Here is a 12,500-nt window from a genome sequence, read left to right as displayed (position 1 = left end):
CGTGCGGCGCACAACCGGTGTGACGTGGAAGTGACGGGACACGTTCGTAAACCCATCGCGAACCGAGTACGACGCCCTACCAAGTGCGCCCGCAACCCTGTACAGGGTCACATCTTCACAAGGCTGGCAAGCGGCATTCCGCTGCGCGCGTGCGTCGTCCGAGCAGTTGCGTGATAAACGACCGTGTCGAAAGCCCAAACACCGCCGAGGCCAGTCGCCGCCGCCGCAAGGGCAGCCACGCAGCCTGGCGAGAGGCATCGTCTCGTGTAGCGTCGCCCCCGCCCCAACTGGAGTGGCCCAGTTTTTTGAACGGGACGGGAACTGCGAAGCACTTAGACCGACGGCGGACTACGACGAGAACGCCTTAAGCTTCGCCAACGTTTCGCCAACTCGTGCGGGAGACTTTTTCCGCTTCGCGGCAAGTCGTCGCGCCGTGCTCTCCGCATCAACCGCGTACGCAGCGAACCGCAAACGTCGGGCGCAGCCTCCTCACCTCCCTGCGCTTTGCGCGCGAACGTTCCCTGTTCGCGCGGCAAAGCCTGGAGGAGGCACGGCCCCGCAGCGTGTTCGAGCGCCCGGTCTACGGGACACCCTGCTTACTTCGAGGGCAACAAGCGCAACGCAAGGCTGCGATCTCGCGCACTTTGCGCACGGCTGGAGAAGCTTTGCTGGCCGGCTTTCGCTCCTCGTGTTTACCGTGCGTTAAAGTTGCGCGTCCGTGGCTCTCGCAGCTCTTGCGCGCCCGGTCGCAGAGAGGAGTACGCAACCTCGACCGCACTTTCCCTGCAGGCTTCCTTCCGACTCGAAGTCCTGCGGCGGTCTCAACGAGGTGCCACATCCTCAATGCAGTCGGTCGCCCCCGTTTCGGTTGGGCTCTGGCACGACGGTCGCCACCGTCTCGCCCTTGAGTGGCCGCTGTTGGCGCTCGCTGTGAGGTGTTCAGCGTGCTGTCCGTGTTGCCGACGCGGTCAAAACGAGTCGACGGCTCACGTTCCCTTGTGCGCCGAAGGCTCTCTTGATATGTGATCCGACCCTCAGACAGACGAAGCCAAGGGAAGACCCAAGGCCGCAATGTGCGTTCAAAGAATCAGTGCTCAGTGTGTCCTGCAATTCACACCAAGTCTCGCAGCTGGCTGCGTTCTTCATCGACCCGAGAACCGAGTGATCCACCGCTTAGAGTCGTGAAAAAGTGTTTGTTCAATTCCGTACAGTCAAAACCAAACGTTTCTGGCACTCGGCCAAACAGTGGCCAAGAAGGGCGCTTTTCAGCGCACGCTTGGACTCCAAAACTCTGCCGCGCCTTTTTCGGCTGCCGCAAATCGAGCAAACGGTGTGTTTCGGACGGCGTTTCGCTTCCGCTACTTGCGAGTGCTTTCGTGGTCCACCCCTCTATAAATACTCGGGAGGCGTCGAAGCCGGTTCTCCAAGCCGGACCCGTAGGTATCGTTGTGTGCTCGCTCTCATTGGCCCGCCTAACCAGAAAATGCCTGCGGTACACCCATTTGGATAAGAGTGCACGCAGATGCGGGCCTCGACGGCTACACATTTCCTCGGGCGGCCGCCTCCCGGCCTCCGTGGAGCGCGGGATGCACGGTCCCATCGACAAGCCTCTCCCGTTTTTACCGTGGCGTCGCGGTTCACCACGGCGGGCGGGTCGGTCTCCTCCGCATAAAAAGGGGGACCCCCGCTTTTTGTTCCACGAAATCGCACAAGCTTTTTTCGCATCCACGGTTTGCCACCGCACACCAAAATGCCGATCCGGCTGCCTACTTTAGCCAACAGGTGGAGCCAGGCGCGCCGTACTTGCGCGGCACTTCCCACGTCCACCGAAGTCGGTGCCAAGGACCACTTTCGGCGCCGGAGCCGCGTACGAGCCTACTCGAGGCGGAAGAACGAAGCCAGCAAGGGCCTGGCCGCAAGTGCGTTCAATTGTCGGGACGTCCAAGTCCCTCGTTCTTCCGTGCTTCCTCTTTCGGCAAGTCGTTGCGGCACCTTCCCAAAGCGCGCAGACCCGCTAATCGCGACGAGCGCGACGTGGCCGTGCCGCCTTTCCCTCGGCAGCAAGCAAAACGCCTGGCAACGTCGACGCTCCCCTAACCGCGATCTCGCACCGTGTTTCGTGTGGCGAATTCAAAAGCCGGCCGGCGCTGCTGCAACCATTACGGTCGGTACGCATACGCCGCGGAGGGCGGGACGGTCATCGGAGCGTGCGGTTCCTCCATCGAGTACTGCGCACCTCGGCCGTCGCATCGCCGTGCCATGACCGGCCGCGCGTCAACGCGAACCGGTGCCAGCGAGATCCCTCGCCTGCAAGAACCGACCGGCAGCCTCCGTCACCCGAGGACGCGGAGGCGCTTGCCGCGGACGGCGGGACGGTATGCACTGGTGCACAGCGGACCCGTCACATCGCCAGTTCCTTGACCGACCGCCGACGCTTGTGCCGTTCCTCTCGTACTTGGCAGTCGCCGCGCGATTGTCGGGTCTCGTTCTTGCACGCTCGAACGGTCGGGAGGGCACTCGGCTGGCGTTTCGGGAACGCGCAGCCTCGCCTTCTACCGACGTAACCACGACTCGCCGTTCGCGCTCCGCCGCTCCTGTTTACAGTACTAGGCGGTCCCGCAGCGGTCGGGTCGCGCATTTCGAGCGCTTCGAGCCACGGTGCAGTGGCGGGTCGAAAGCCGACCTATGAGTGCGTTGCGCCGTTTGTACCCGCGTCCGCCACCTGGCCGACCGTCCAAGGTCGCGGTGTTGGCGTCCGCTGGGCGCAACAATTTGTCACGGGGTGCCGCTCCACATTCAGGCAGCCCCGTGGGGAAAAGCCGACCCCGCGTCCAAACGGGGTCAGCGGCAGAAAGTGTCGGGCGCAGACGCAGCTGAGGCGCTCACCCTTCACAATCCGTTAATGATCCTTCCGCAGGTTCACCTACGGAAACCTTGTTACGACTTTTACTTCCTCTAAATGATCAAGTTTGGTCATCTTTCCAACAGACCGGCGCAACCGAAAGGCCGCGCCGGACATCGGTCCGAAGACCTCACTAAATCATTCAATCGGTAGTAGCGACGGGCGGTGTGTACAAAGGGCAGGGACGTAATCAACGCGAGCTTATGACTCGCGCTTACTGGGAATTCCTCGTTCAAGGGGAACAATTGCAAGCCCCTATCCCAATCACGAAAGAAGTTCCACGGGTTACCCAGTCTTTTCAGACAGGGATAAAGACACGCTGCTTCCTTCAGTGTAGCGCGCGTGCGGCCCCGGACATCTAAGGGCATCACAGACCTGTTATTGCTCTGTTTCGTGCGGCTAGGAGCCGCTTGTCCCTCTAAGAAGGTTGTAAGGTGCTGGGAACCCCGCACCTATTTAATAGGCTAGAGTCTCGTTCGTTATCGGAATTAACCAGACAAATCGCTCCACCAACTAAGAACGGCCATGCACCACCATCCACCGAATCAAGAAAGAGCTCTCAATCTGTCAATCCTCCCAGTGTCCGGGCCGGGTAAGTTTTCCCGTGTTGAGTCAAATTAAGCCGCAGGCTCCACTCCTGGTGGTGCCCTTCCGTCAATTCCTTTAAGTTTCAGCTTTGCAACCATACTTCCCCCGGAACCCAAATACTTTGGTTTCCCGGAAGCTGCCCGCCGAGTCATTTGAGTAACTCAGGCGGATCGCTGGTTGGCATCGTTTATGGTCAGAACTAGGGCGGTATCTGATCGCCTTCGAACCTCTGACTTTCGTTCTTGATCAATGAAAACATTCTTGGCAAATGCTTTCGCAGTAGTTCGTCTTGCGACGGTCCAAGAATTTCACCTCTAGCGCCGCAATACGAATGCCCCCGTCCGTCCCTCTTAATCATTACCTCGTATTCCAAAAACCAACAGAACAGAAACGAGGTCTTGTTCTATTATTCCATGCAAGTTTATTCAGGCGACTCGCCTGCGTTGAGCACTCTAATTTTTTCAAAGTAAAAGCACCGGCCATCTCGAGGCACACAATGAAGTGCACCAAGAAAGAACCGGCATGATGTTCAGTCCGAGCCGTCGCATCGGGTAGATGCACTACTCGTCTGGAACTGAGATCCAACTACGAGCTTTTTAACCGCAGCAGCTTTAGTATACGCTATTGGAGCTGGAATTACCGCGGCTGCTGGCACCAGACTTGCCCTCCAATTGATCCTCGTTAAAGGATTTAGAGTGTACTCATTTCAATTACGGGGCCTCAAAAGAGTCCCGTATTGTTATTTTTCGTCACTACCTCCCCGTGCCGGGAGTGGGTAATTTGCGCGCCTGCTGCCTTCCTTGGATGTGGTAGCCGTTTCTCAGGCTCCCTCTCCGGAATCGAACCCTGATTCTCCGTTACCCGTAACAACCATGGTAAGCAAGTAACCTACCATCGAAAGTTGATAAGGCAGACACTTGAAAGAAACGTCGCCGGCTCGTGGCCATGCGATCAGCACAAAGTTATCCAGAGTCACCACACAATACGGGCCGAAACCCGATCGATCTTGGTCTAATAAAAGCACCCGTTACCCAAAGGGCTCCAGGCTCACTGCATGTATTAGCTCTAGAATTGCCACAGTTATCCAAGTAGGAAGAAACGATCTAAGGAACCATAACTGATTTAATGAGCCATTCGCGGTTTCGCCTTATTTCGGCATGTACTTAGACATGCATGGCTTAATCTTTGAGACAAGCATATGATTACTGGCAGGATCAACCAGGTAATCGTTCGACTGCGCGTCCGTCCTCGCCCTCGGCGGGCCGGACGCAGTCTGTGTGCGGCGGAGGCCACCTTCAGGCGCCCCAACACGCTTATTTTGCACTCCGAGATGACGGCGTTCGAGCTCGCTACGGCACAACCTTCCCGAAAGACGAGTGGGAGCCGTGCGGCAAGAAGCACGTTCATGCTCGCTCTTTTTCGTTGCATCGACTCGGTCGCGCCGTGCGGGTTGCCCAAGCCCGCTGCACTGTCGGTGGACCGGCCGGAACTAGCAACGGAGCCGAGACTGCAAAGCCGCCAGACGACGGGTCACGCCCGCGTCTTCGGCGCTTTCGCATCTGAATCGCCCGAGGACGACACGGAACACACCTCGATATCGTGGTAAAACGGCACCGTCCGACAACCAGCCCCTAACGCATCAAGCGGATGAGGCTGCAGACGACTGCCGTGGATTCCCCTGGAGCAGACCCGAGGACACGCTTGACGAGGCCGAAGCCCGCCGCATATCAGACACCCGGTCGCTTTCGCGTACGCCGCTCACGAGAACCCCCACATAATAGCAGCGATAAGTACCCAGACCTCCTTGGGCCCTAATACGAGCGTACTCGAGAAAATTTCACCGCGGGTGTGCCCCGAAACGTGTGGCATGTTGAGCGTGCCACAAGTCTACGTCGCTCTCAAACCCGCCGAGGTCGTAGAATTTGCGACCCTACTCACGAAATTCCCACCGAGGATACGGCCGCAAACGTACCGCACCTTGGGTAGGCCACGAGTTTGTGCAACACTACGCTGACGGCACAGCACCGAGGTCGTGCGCGCACGCACGGGAAAATTCCGCCGCGGTTTCTGCCGAAAACGTGAGGCACCACGACTCTCCGCAAGTTCGCGTCGACTGCGAAAGACCGAAGTCGTGAACGACGTGTCCGCTACTCGCCGCCGACACGCTGGACACCAAACGTACAACGACTCGACGGCGTCGTAGAGGCCCACGACGCGGTTTTCCTTAACGACGTCTCGGCGTGGCACCGACAGGTTAGAACGGCCGACCAACGTTCCCTGTCCGCCGTTCGGCTCAGTCGAAGGGCTCGGCGACTTCGGCAACGCTGCGAAGCCGCACGGTGACGCACGCCATGTCCCCATTTTTTTTTTTCTTTCTGCGTCTGCCGGGGTGCCCCTATAATAGCAGCGATAAGCACCCAGACCGCCGTGGGTCGCTCGCCCCGGCTGACGTGGTTTTTCGTACTCCTGCGGCGGTCGCCGTCAAGCACGTCCAAATACGCTACTTTCGTGGGCGCATTCACGCTCTTTCGCTTCGCCGGAGTGCCAGCACTCACTCTGCCAAAAACGGCGAACATCCGAGCGGCGGTTCCCACTTTTGCGTCGGCGTCGCAAACCCCACCCCGGCAGACGAGGTTTGCCGTACTCGTGCGACGGTGGCCGGCGGGCACGTCGAAAGACGCCGATATCGTGCGCGAATTGGCGCACCTTGGCTTCACCGGAGTGCCGCCACTGACTCCTCCAAAAACGGCGAAGATCCGAGCGGCGCTTCCCACTTTCGCATCGGCGTCCCGAACTCCGCCCCGGCTGACGCGGTTTACCGTACTCGTGCGACGGTCGCCGGCGAGCACGTGGAAAGACGCCGATATCGTGCCCGAATCGGCTCCGTTCGGCTTCGCCGGAGTGCCAGCACTGGCTCGGCGAAAGACGACGAACATCCGAGCGACGGTTCTCACTATTGCGTACGCGTCGCAAACCCCGCCCCGGCAGACGCACTTTGCCGTACTCGTGCGACGGTCGCCGGCGAGCACGTAGAAAGACGCCGATATCGTGCCGGAATCGGCCCCGTTTGGCTTCGCCGGAGTGCCAGCACTCACTCGGCCACAAACGGCGAACATCCGAGCGGCGGTTCCCACTTAGCCGTCGGCGTCCCGAACTCCGCCCCGGCAGACGCGGTTGCCGAGCTCGTGCGACTAGCGACCGCGAAGCCGTCTCGCGACGCCGCTTTCGTGCGCGGCTCCCACTGCGACCTGGGTCACCCGAGGTCGACGAGCAAAAAAGAATGTCGAAAAAAATTTTTTTTTTTTTTTGCGTCTGCCGGGGTGCCCCTATAATAGCAGCGATAAGCACCCAGACCGCCATGGGTCGCTCGCCCCGGCTGACGTGGTTTTTCGTTTTCCTGCGGTGGTCGTCGTCAAGCACGTCCAAACACGCCACTTTCGTGGGCGCATTCGCGCTCTTTCGCTTCGCCGGAGTGCCAGCACTCACTCTGCCAAAAACGGCGAACATCCGAGCGGCGGTTCCCACTTTTGCGTCGGCGTCGCAAACCCCGCCCCGGCAGACGAGGTTTGCCGTACTCGTGCGACGGTGGCCGGCGGGCACGTCGAAAGACGCCGATATCGTGCGCGAATTGGCGCACCTTGGCTTCACCGGAGTGCCGCCACTGACTCCTCCAAAAACGGCGAAGATCCGAGCGGCGCTTCCCACTTTCGCATCGGCGTCCCGAACTCCGCCCCGGCTGACGCGGTTTACCGTACTCGTGCGACGGTCGCCGGCGAGCACGTGGAAAGACGCCGATATCGTGCCCGAATCGGCTCCGTTCGGCTTCGCCGGATTGCCAGCACTGGCTCGGCGAAAGACGACGAACATCCGAGCGACGGTTCTCACTATTGCGTACGCGTCGCAAACCCCGCCCCGGCAGACGCACTTTGCCGTACTCGTGCGACGGTCGCCGGCGAGCACGTAGAAAGACGCCGATATCGTGCCGGAATCGGCCCCGTTTGGCTTCGCCGGAGTGCCAGCACTCACTCGGCCACAAACGGCGAACATCCGAGCGGCGGTTCCCACTTAGCCGTCGGCGTCCCGAACTCCGCCCCGGCAGACGCGGTTGCCGAGCTCGTGCGACTAGCGACCGCGAAGCCGTCTCGCGACGCCGCTTTCGTGCGCGGCTCCCACTGCGACCTGGGTCACCCGAGGTCGACGAGCAAAAAAGAATGTCGAAAAAAATTTTTTTTTTTTTTTTGCGTCTGCCGGGGTGCCCCTATAATAGCAGCGATAAGCACCCAGACCGCCATGGGTCGCTCGCCCCGGCTGACGTGGTTTTTCGTTTTCCTGCGGTGGTCGTCGTCAAGCACGTCCAAACACGCCACTTTCGTGGGCGCATTCGCGCTCTTTCGCTTCGCCGGAGTGCCAGCACTCACTCTGCCAAAAACGGCGAACATCCTAGTGGCGGTTCCCACTTTTGCGTCGGCGTCGCCAACCCCGCCCCGGCATACGCGGTTTGCCGTACTCGTGCGGCGGTGGCCGGCGGGCACGTCGAAAGACACCGATATCGTGCGCGAGTCGATGCTTCTTGGTCTCGCAGGAGGGCCGCCACTCACTCCTGCAAAAACGGCGAAGATCCGAGCGGCGCTTCCCACTTTTTCGTCGGCGTCGCAAACCTCGCCCCGGCAGACGCGCTTTGCCGTACTCGTGCGACGGTCGCCGGCGAGCACGTCGAAATACGCCGATATCGTGCCCGAATCGGCCCCGTTTCGCTTCGCCGGAGTGCCAGCACTCGCTCGGCCAAAGACGACGAACATCCGAGCGACGGTTCCCACTATTGCGTACGCGTCGCGAACCCCGCCCCGGCAGACGCGGTTTGCCGTACTCGTGCGGCGGTGGCCGGCGGGCACGTCGAAAGACGCCGATATCGTGCACGAATTGGCGCTCCTTGGCTTCACCGGAGTGCCAGCACTCACTCGGCCAAAAACGGCGAACATCCGAGCAGCGGTACCCACTTAGCCGTCGGCATCCCGAACTCCGCGCCGGCTGACGCGGTTGCCGAGCTCGTGCGACTAGCGACCGCGAACGCGTCTCGCGACGCCGCTTTCGTGCGCGGCTCCCATTGCGACCTGGGTTACCCGAGCTCGACCAGCAAAAAAGAAGGTCGAAAATTTTTTTTTTTTTTCTGCGTCTGCCGGGGTGCCCCTATAATAGCAGCGATAAGCACCCAGACCGCCGTGTGTCGCTCGCCCCGGCTGACGTGGTTTTTCGTACTCCTGCAGCGGTCGCCGTCACGCACGTCCAAATACGCCACTTTCGTGGGCGCATTCGCGCTCTTTCGCGTCGCCGGAGTGCCAGCACTCACTCTGCCAAAAACGGCCAACATCCGAGCGGCGGTTCCCACTTTTGCGTCGGCGTCGTAAACCCCGCCCCGGCAGACGCGGTTTGCCCTACTCGTGCGACGGTCGCCGGCGAGCGCGTCGAAAGACGCCGATATCGTGCGCTAATTGGCGCTCCTTGGCTTCTCCGGAGTGCCGCCACTCACTCCTCCAAAAACGGCGAAGATCCGAGCGGCGTTCTCCACTTTCGCATCGGCGTCCCGAACTCCGCCCGGGCTGACGCGGTTTACCGTACTCGTGCGACGGTCGCCGGCGGGCACGTCGAAAGACGCCGATATCGTGCCGTAATCGGCCCCGTTTGGCTTCGCCCGTGTGCCAGCACTCACTCGGCCAAAAACGGCGAACATCCGAGCAGCGTTTCCCACTTTCGCATCGGCGTCCCGAAGCCCGCCCCGGCAGACGCGGTTTGCCCTACTCGAGCGACGGTCGCCGGCGATCACGTCGAAAGGCGCCGAATTCGTGCACGAATCGATGCTTCTTGGTCTCGCAGGAGGGCCGCCACTCACTCCTGCAAAAACGGCGAAGATCCGAGTTGCGCTTCCCACTTTTTCGTCGGCGTCCCGAACTACGCCCCGGCTGACGCGGTTTACCGTACTCGTGCGACGGTCGCCGGCGGGCACTTCAAAATACGCCGATTTCGTGGGCGCATTCACGCTGTTTCGCTTCCCCGGAGTGCCAACACTCACTCTGCCGAAAGCGGCGATCATCCGAGCGGCGGTTCCCACTTTTGCGTCGGCTTCGCAAACGGCGCCCCGGCAGACGCGCTCGTGCGACGTACTCGTGCGACGGTCGCCGGCGAGCACGTCGAAAGACGCCGATATCGTGCTCGAATCGACCCCGTTTCGCTTCGCCGGAGTGCTGCCAGTCACGGCGCAGAAAACGGCGAACAAGTGTTTTTTTTTTTTTTTTCCTAGAATTTGTGTTATAGAAGGCACATTTGATATCGGACGATAATTTTCAACTTTATCACGCGCACCGATTTTCGTGTAGAGGTTTGCAAGTTTATGGGAATTTCTCCACTTGGAATAATGCGATTTAGTAGTACTACGAGAACTTCATGGATGTACTCAAGGGTACGGGGCAAGTCAGTTACGTCAACACCTGCAGATTTTTTACACTTCAAACTGAAAATTGTTGGTTGTGAGTCCTCGTGTGATATTAAAGGCCGATTCGCTAACACATAGAACAAAGAAAGAAAGGAAGAAAAAACGCCCGCGCTCGCTCAAGAAACCTGGGTTCGCAACAAGTGGCAACAACAAGCAACCGAGCGAGTGCGCCAAAACCCGTGGCGGCCGAACAAACGCGAAGTCCCAACCGCGTCAGCCGCGAATGCAAAAAAAACAAAGAAAAAAGCCCGCGCTTAATCAAAAGAAAACAAAGAAAAAAGCTTGCGCTTAATCAAAAGAAAACAAACAAAAAAAGTTCGCGCTTAAGCCTGGCGGTGGAACCACCGGGGCAAACAGACCTGGCGATCGAGTGAGTGGGCCGCCAGCCGGGGTGAGCCAAAAAGTGCAAAGTCGGAACCGCGTCAGCCGGGGCGGCGCGAAAACCGCGTCAGCCGGGGCGGCGCAAAAACTGCGTCAGCCGGGGCGTCGAGGCACCGAAAAATCCACTTCAGCCGCGGCGAAAAAAAAAAACAAAAAGAAAGACGGAGGGGGGGGGGAACCACGTCTGCCGGGGCGAAGGAAAAAAAAAAACGCGTCTGCCGGGGCGAGCCCGGGTGCGGCACCACCGGGAAAACTGTGGCAAACAGACATGGCGATCGAGTGAGTGGGCCGCCAGCCAGGCTCAGCCAAAAAGTGCAAAGTCCGAACTGCGTCAGCCGGGGCGGCAAAAACCACGTCAGCCGGGGCGGCGCAAAAAACCGCGTCTGCCGGGGCGGCACGAAACCGCGTCAGCCGGGGCGGCGCGAAAACTGCGTCAGCCGGGGCGAAAGAAAAAAAAAAAAAAACGCGTCTGCCGGGGCGAGCCCGGGTGCGGCACCACCGGGAAAACTGTGGCAAACAGACATGGCGATCGAGTGAGTGGGCCGCCAGCCAGGCACAGCCGAAAAGTGCAAAGTCCGAACCGTGTCAGCCGGGGCGGCAAAAAACCGCGTCAGCCGGGGCGGCGCAAAAAACCGCGTCTGCCGGGGCGGCACGAAACCGCGTCAGCCGGGGCGGCGCGAAAACTGCGTCAGCCGGGGCGAGCCCGGGTGCGGCACCACCGGGAAAACTGTGGCAAACAGACATGGCGATCGAGTGAGTGGGCCGCCAGCCAGGCTCAGCCAAAAAGTGCCAAGTCCGAACTGCGTCAGCCGGGGCGGCAAAAAACCGCGTCAGCCGGGGCGGCGCAAAAAACCGCGTCTGCCGGGGCGGCGCGAAAACCGCGTCTGCCGGGGCGGCGCGAAAACTGCGTCAGCCGGGGCGAAAGAAAAAAAAAAACGCGTCTGCCGGGGCGAGCCCGGGTGCGGCACCACCGGGAAAACTGTGGCAAACAGACATGGCGATCGAGTGAGTGGGCCGCCAGCAAGGCTCAGCCAAAAAGTGCTAAGTCCGAACTGCGTCAGCTGGGGCGGCAAAAAACCGCGTCTGCCGGGGCGGCACGAAACCGCGTCAGCCGGGGCGGCGCGAAAACCGCGTCTGCCGGGGCGGCACGAAACCGCGTCAGCCGGGGCGGCGCGAAAACTGCGTCAGCCGGGGCGAGCCCGGGTGCGGCACCACCGGGAAAACTGTGGCAAACAGACATGGCGATCGAGTGAGTGGGCCGCCAGCCAGGCACAGCCGAAAAGTGCTAAGTCCGAACTGCGTCAGCCGGGGCGGCAAAAACCGCGTCAGCCGGGGCGGCGCGAAAACCGCGTCTGCCGGGGCGGCACGAAACCGCGTCAGCCGGGGCGGCGCGAAAACTGCGTCAGCCGGGGCGAGCCCGGGTGCGGCACCACCGGGAAAACTGTGGCTAACAGACATGGCGATCGAGTGAGTGGGCCACCAGCCAGGCTCAGCCAAAAAGTGCTAAGTCCGAACTGCGTCAGCCGGGGCGGCAAAAACCGCGTCAGCCGGGGCGGCGCAAAAAACCGCGTCTGCCGGGGCGGCACGAAACCGCGTCAGCCGGGGCGGCGCGAAAACTGCGTCAGCCGGGGCGAAAGAAAAAAAAAAACGCGTCTGCCGGGGCGAGCCCGGGTGCGGCACCACCGGGAAAACTGTGGCAAACAGACATGGCGATCGAGTGAGTGGGCCGCCAGCCAGGCACAGCCGAAAAGTGCCAAGTCCGAACTGCGTCAGCCGGGGCGGCAAAAAACCGCGTCAGCCGGGGCGGCGCAAAAAACCGCGTCTGCCGGGGCGGCACGAAACCGCGTCAGCCGGGGCGGCGCGAAAACTGCGTCAGCCGGGGCGAGCCCGGGTGCGGCACCACCGGGAAAACTGTGGCAAACAGACATGGCGATCGAGTGAGTGGGCCGCCAGCCAGGCTCAGCCAAAAAGTGCCAAGTCCGAACTGCGTCAGCCGGGGCGGCGCAAAAAACCGCGTCTGCCGGGGCGGCGCGAAAACCGCGTCTGCCGGGGCGGCGCGAAAACTGCGTCAGCCGGGGCGAAAGAAAAAAAAAACGCGTCTGCCGGGGCGAGCCCGGGTGCGGCACCACCGGGAAAACTGTG

At 60.8% G+C, this 12,500-nt stretch overlaps 2 non-coding genes across 2 annotated transcripts; both read right to left on the bottom strand.

The window, feature by feature from the left end:
- Positions 1-1,028: 1,028 nt before the first annotated feature.
- On the bottom strand, positions 1,029-1,181 carry LOC142795448 (5.8S ribosomal RNA). Its single transcript, XR_012893035.1, has one exon. It is a non-coding gene; the product is annotated as a 5.8S ribosomal RNA (ribosomal RNA).
- A 1,719-nt stretch (positions 1,182-2,900) lies between these two features.
- LOC142795450 (small subunit ribosomal RNA) lies at positions 2,901-4,715 on the bottom strand. The gene has a single exon (XR_012893037.1). It is a non-coding gene; the product is annotated as a small subunit ribosomal RNA (ribosomal RNA).
- Between the last annotated feature and the right edge of the window lie 7,785 nt (positions 4,716-12,500).

Source organism: Rhipicephalus microplus, unplaced genomic scaffold, assembly GCF_043290135.1.
Source record: "Rhipicephalus microplus isolate Deutch F79 unplaced genomic scaffold, USDA_Rmic scaffold_680, whole genome shotgun sequence".
Taxonomy (NCBI): Eukaryota; Metazoa; Arthropoda; class Arachnida; order Ixodida; family Ixodidae; genus Rhipicephalus; species Rhipicephalus microplus.
Note: the sequence above shows the minus strand (reverse complement) of the source record. Positions and strands in the feature narration are given on the sequence as shown.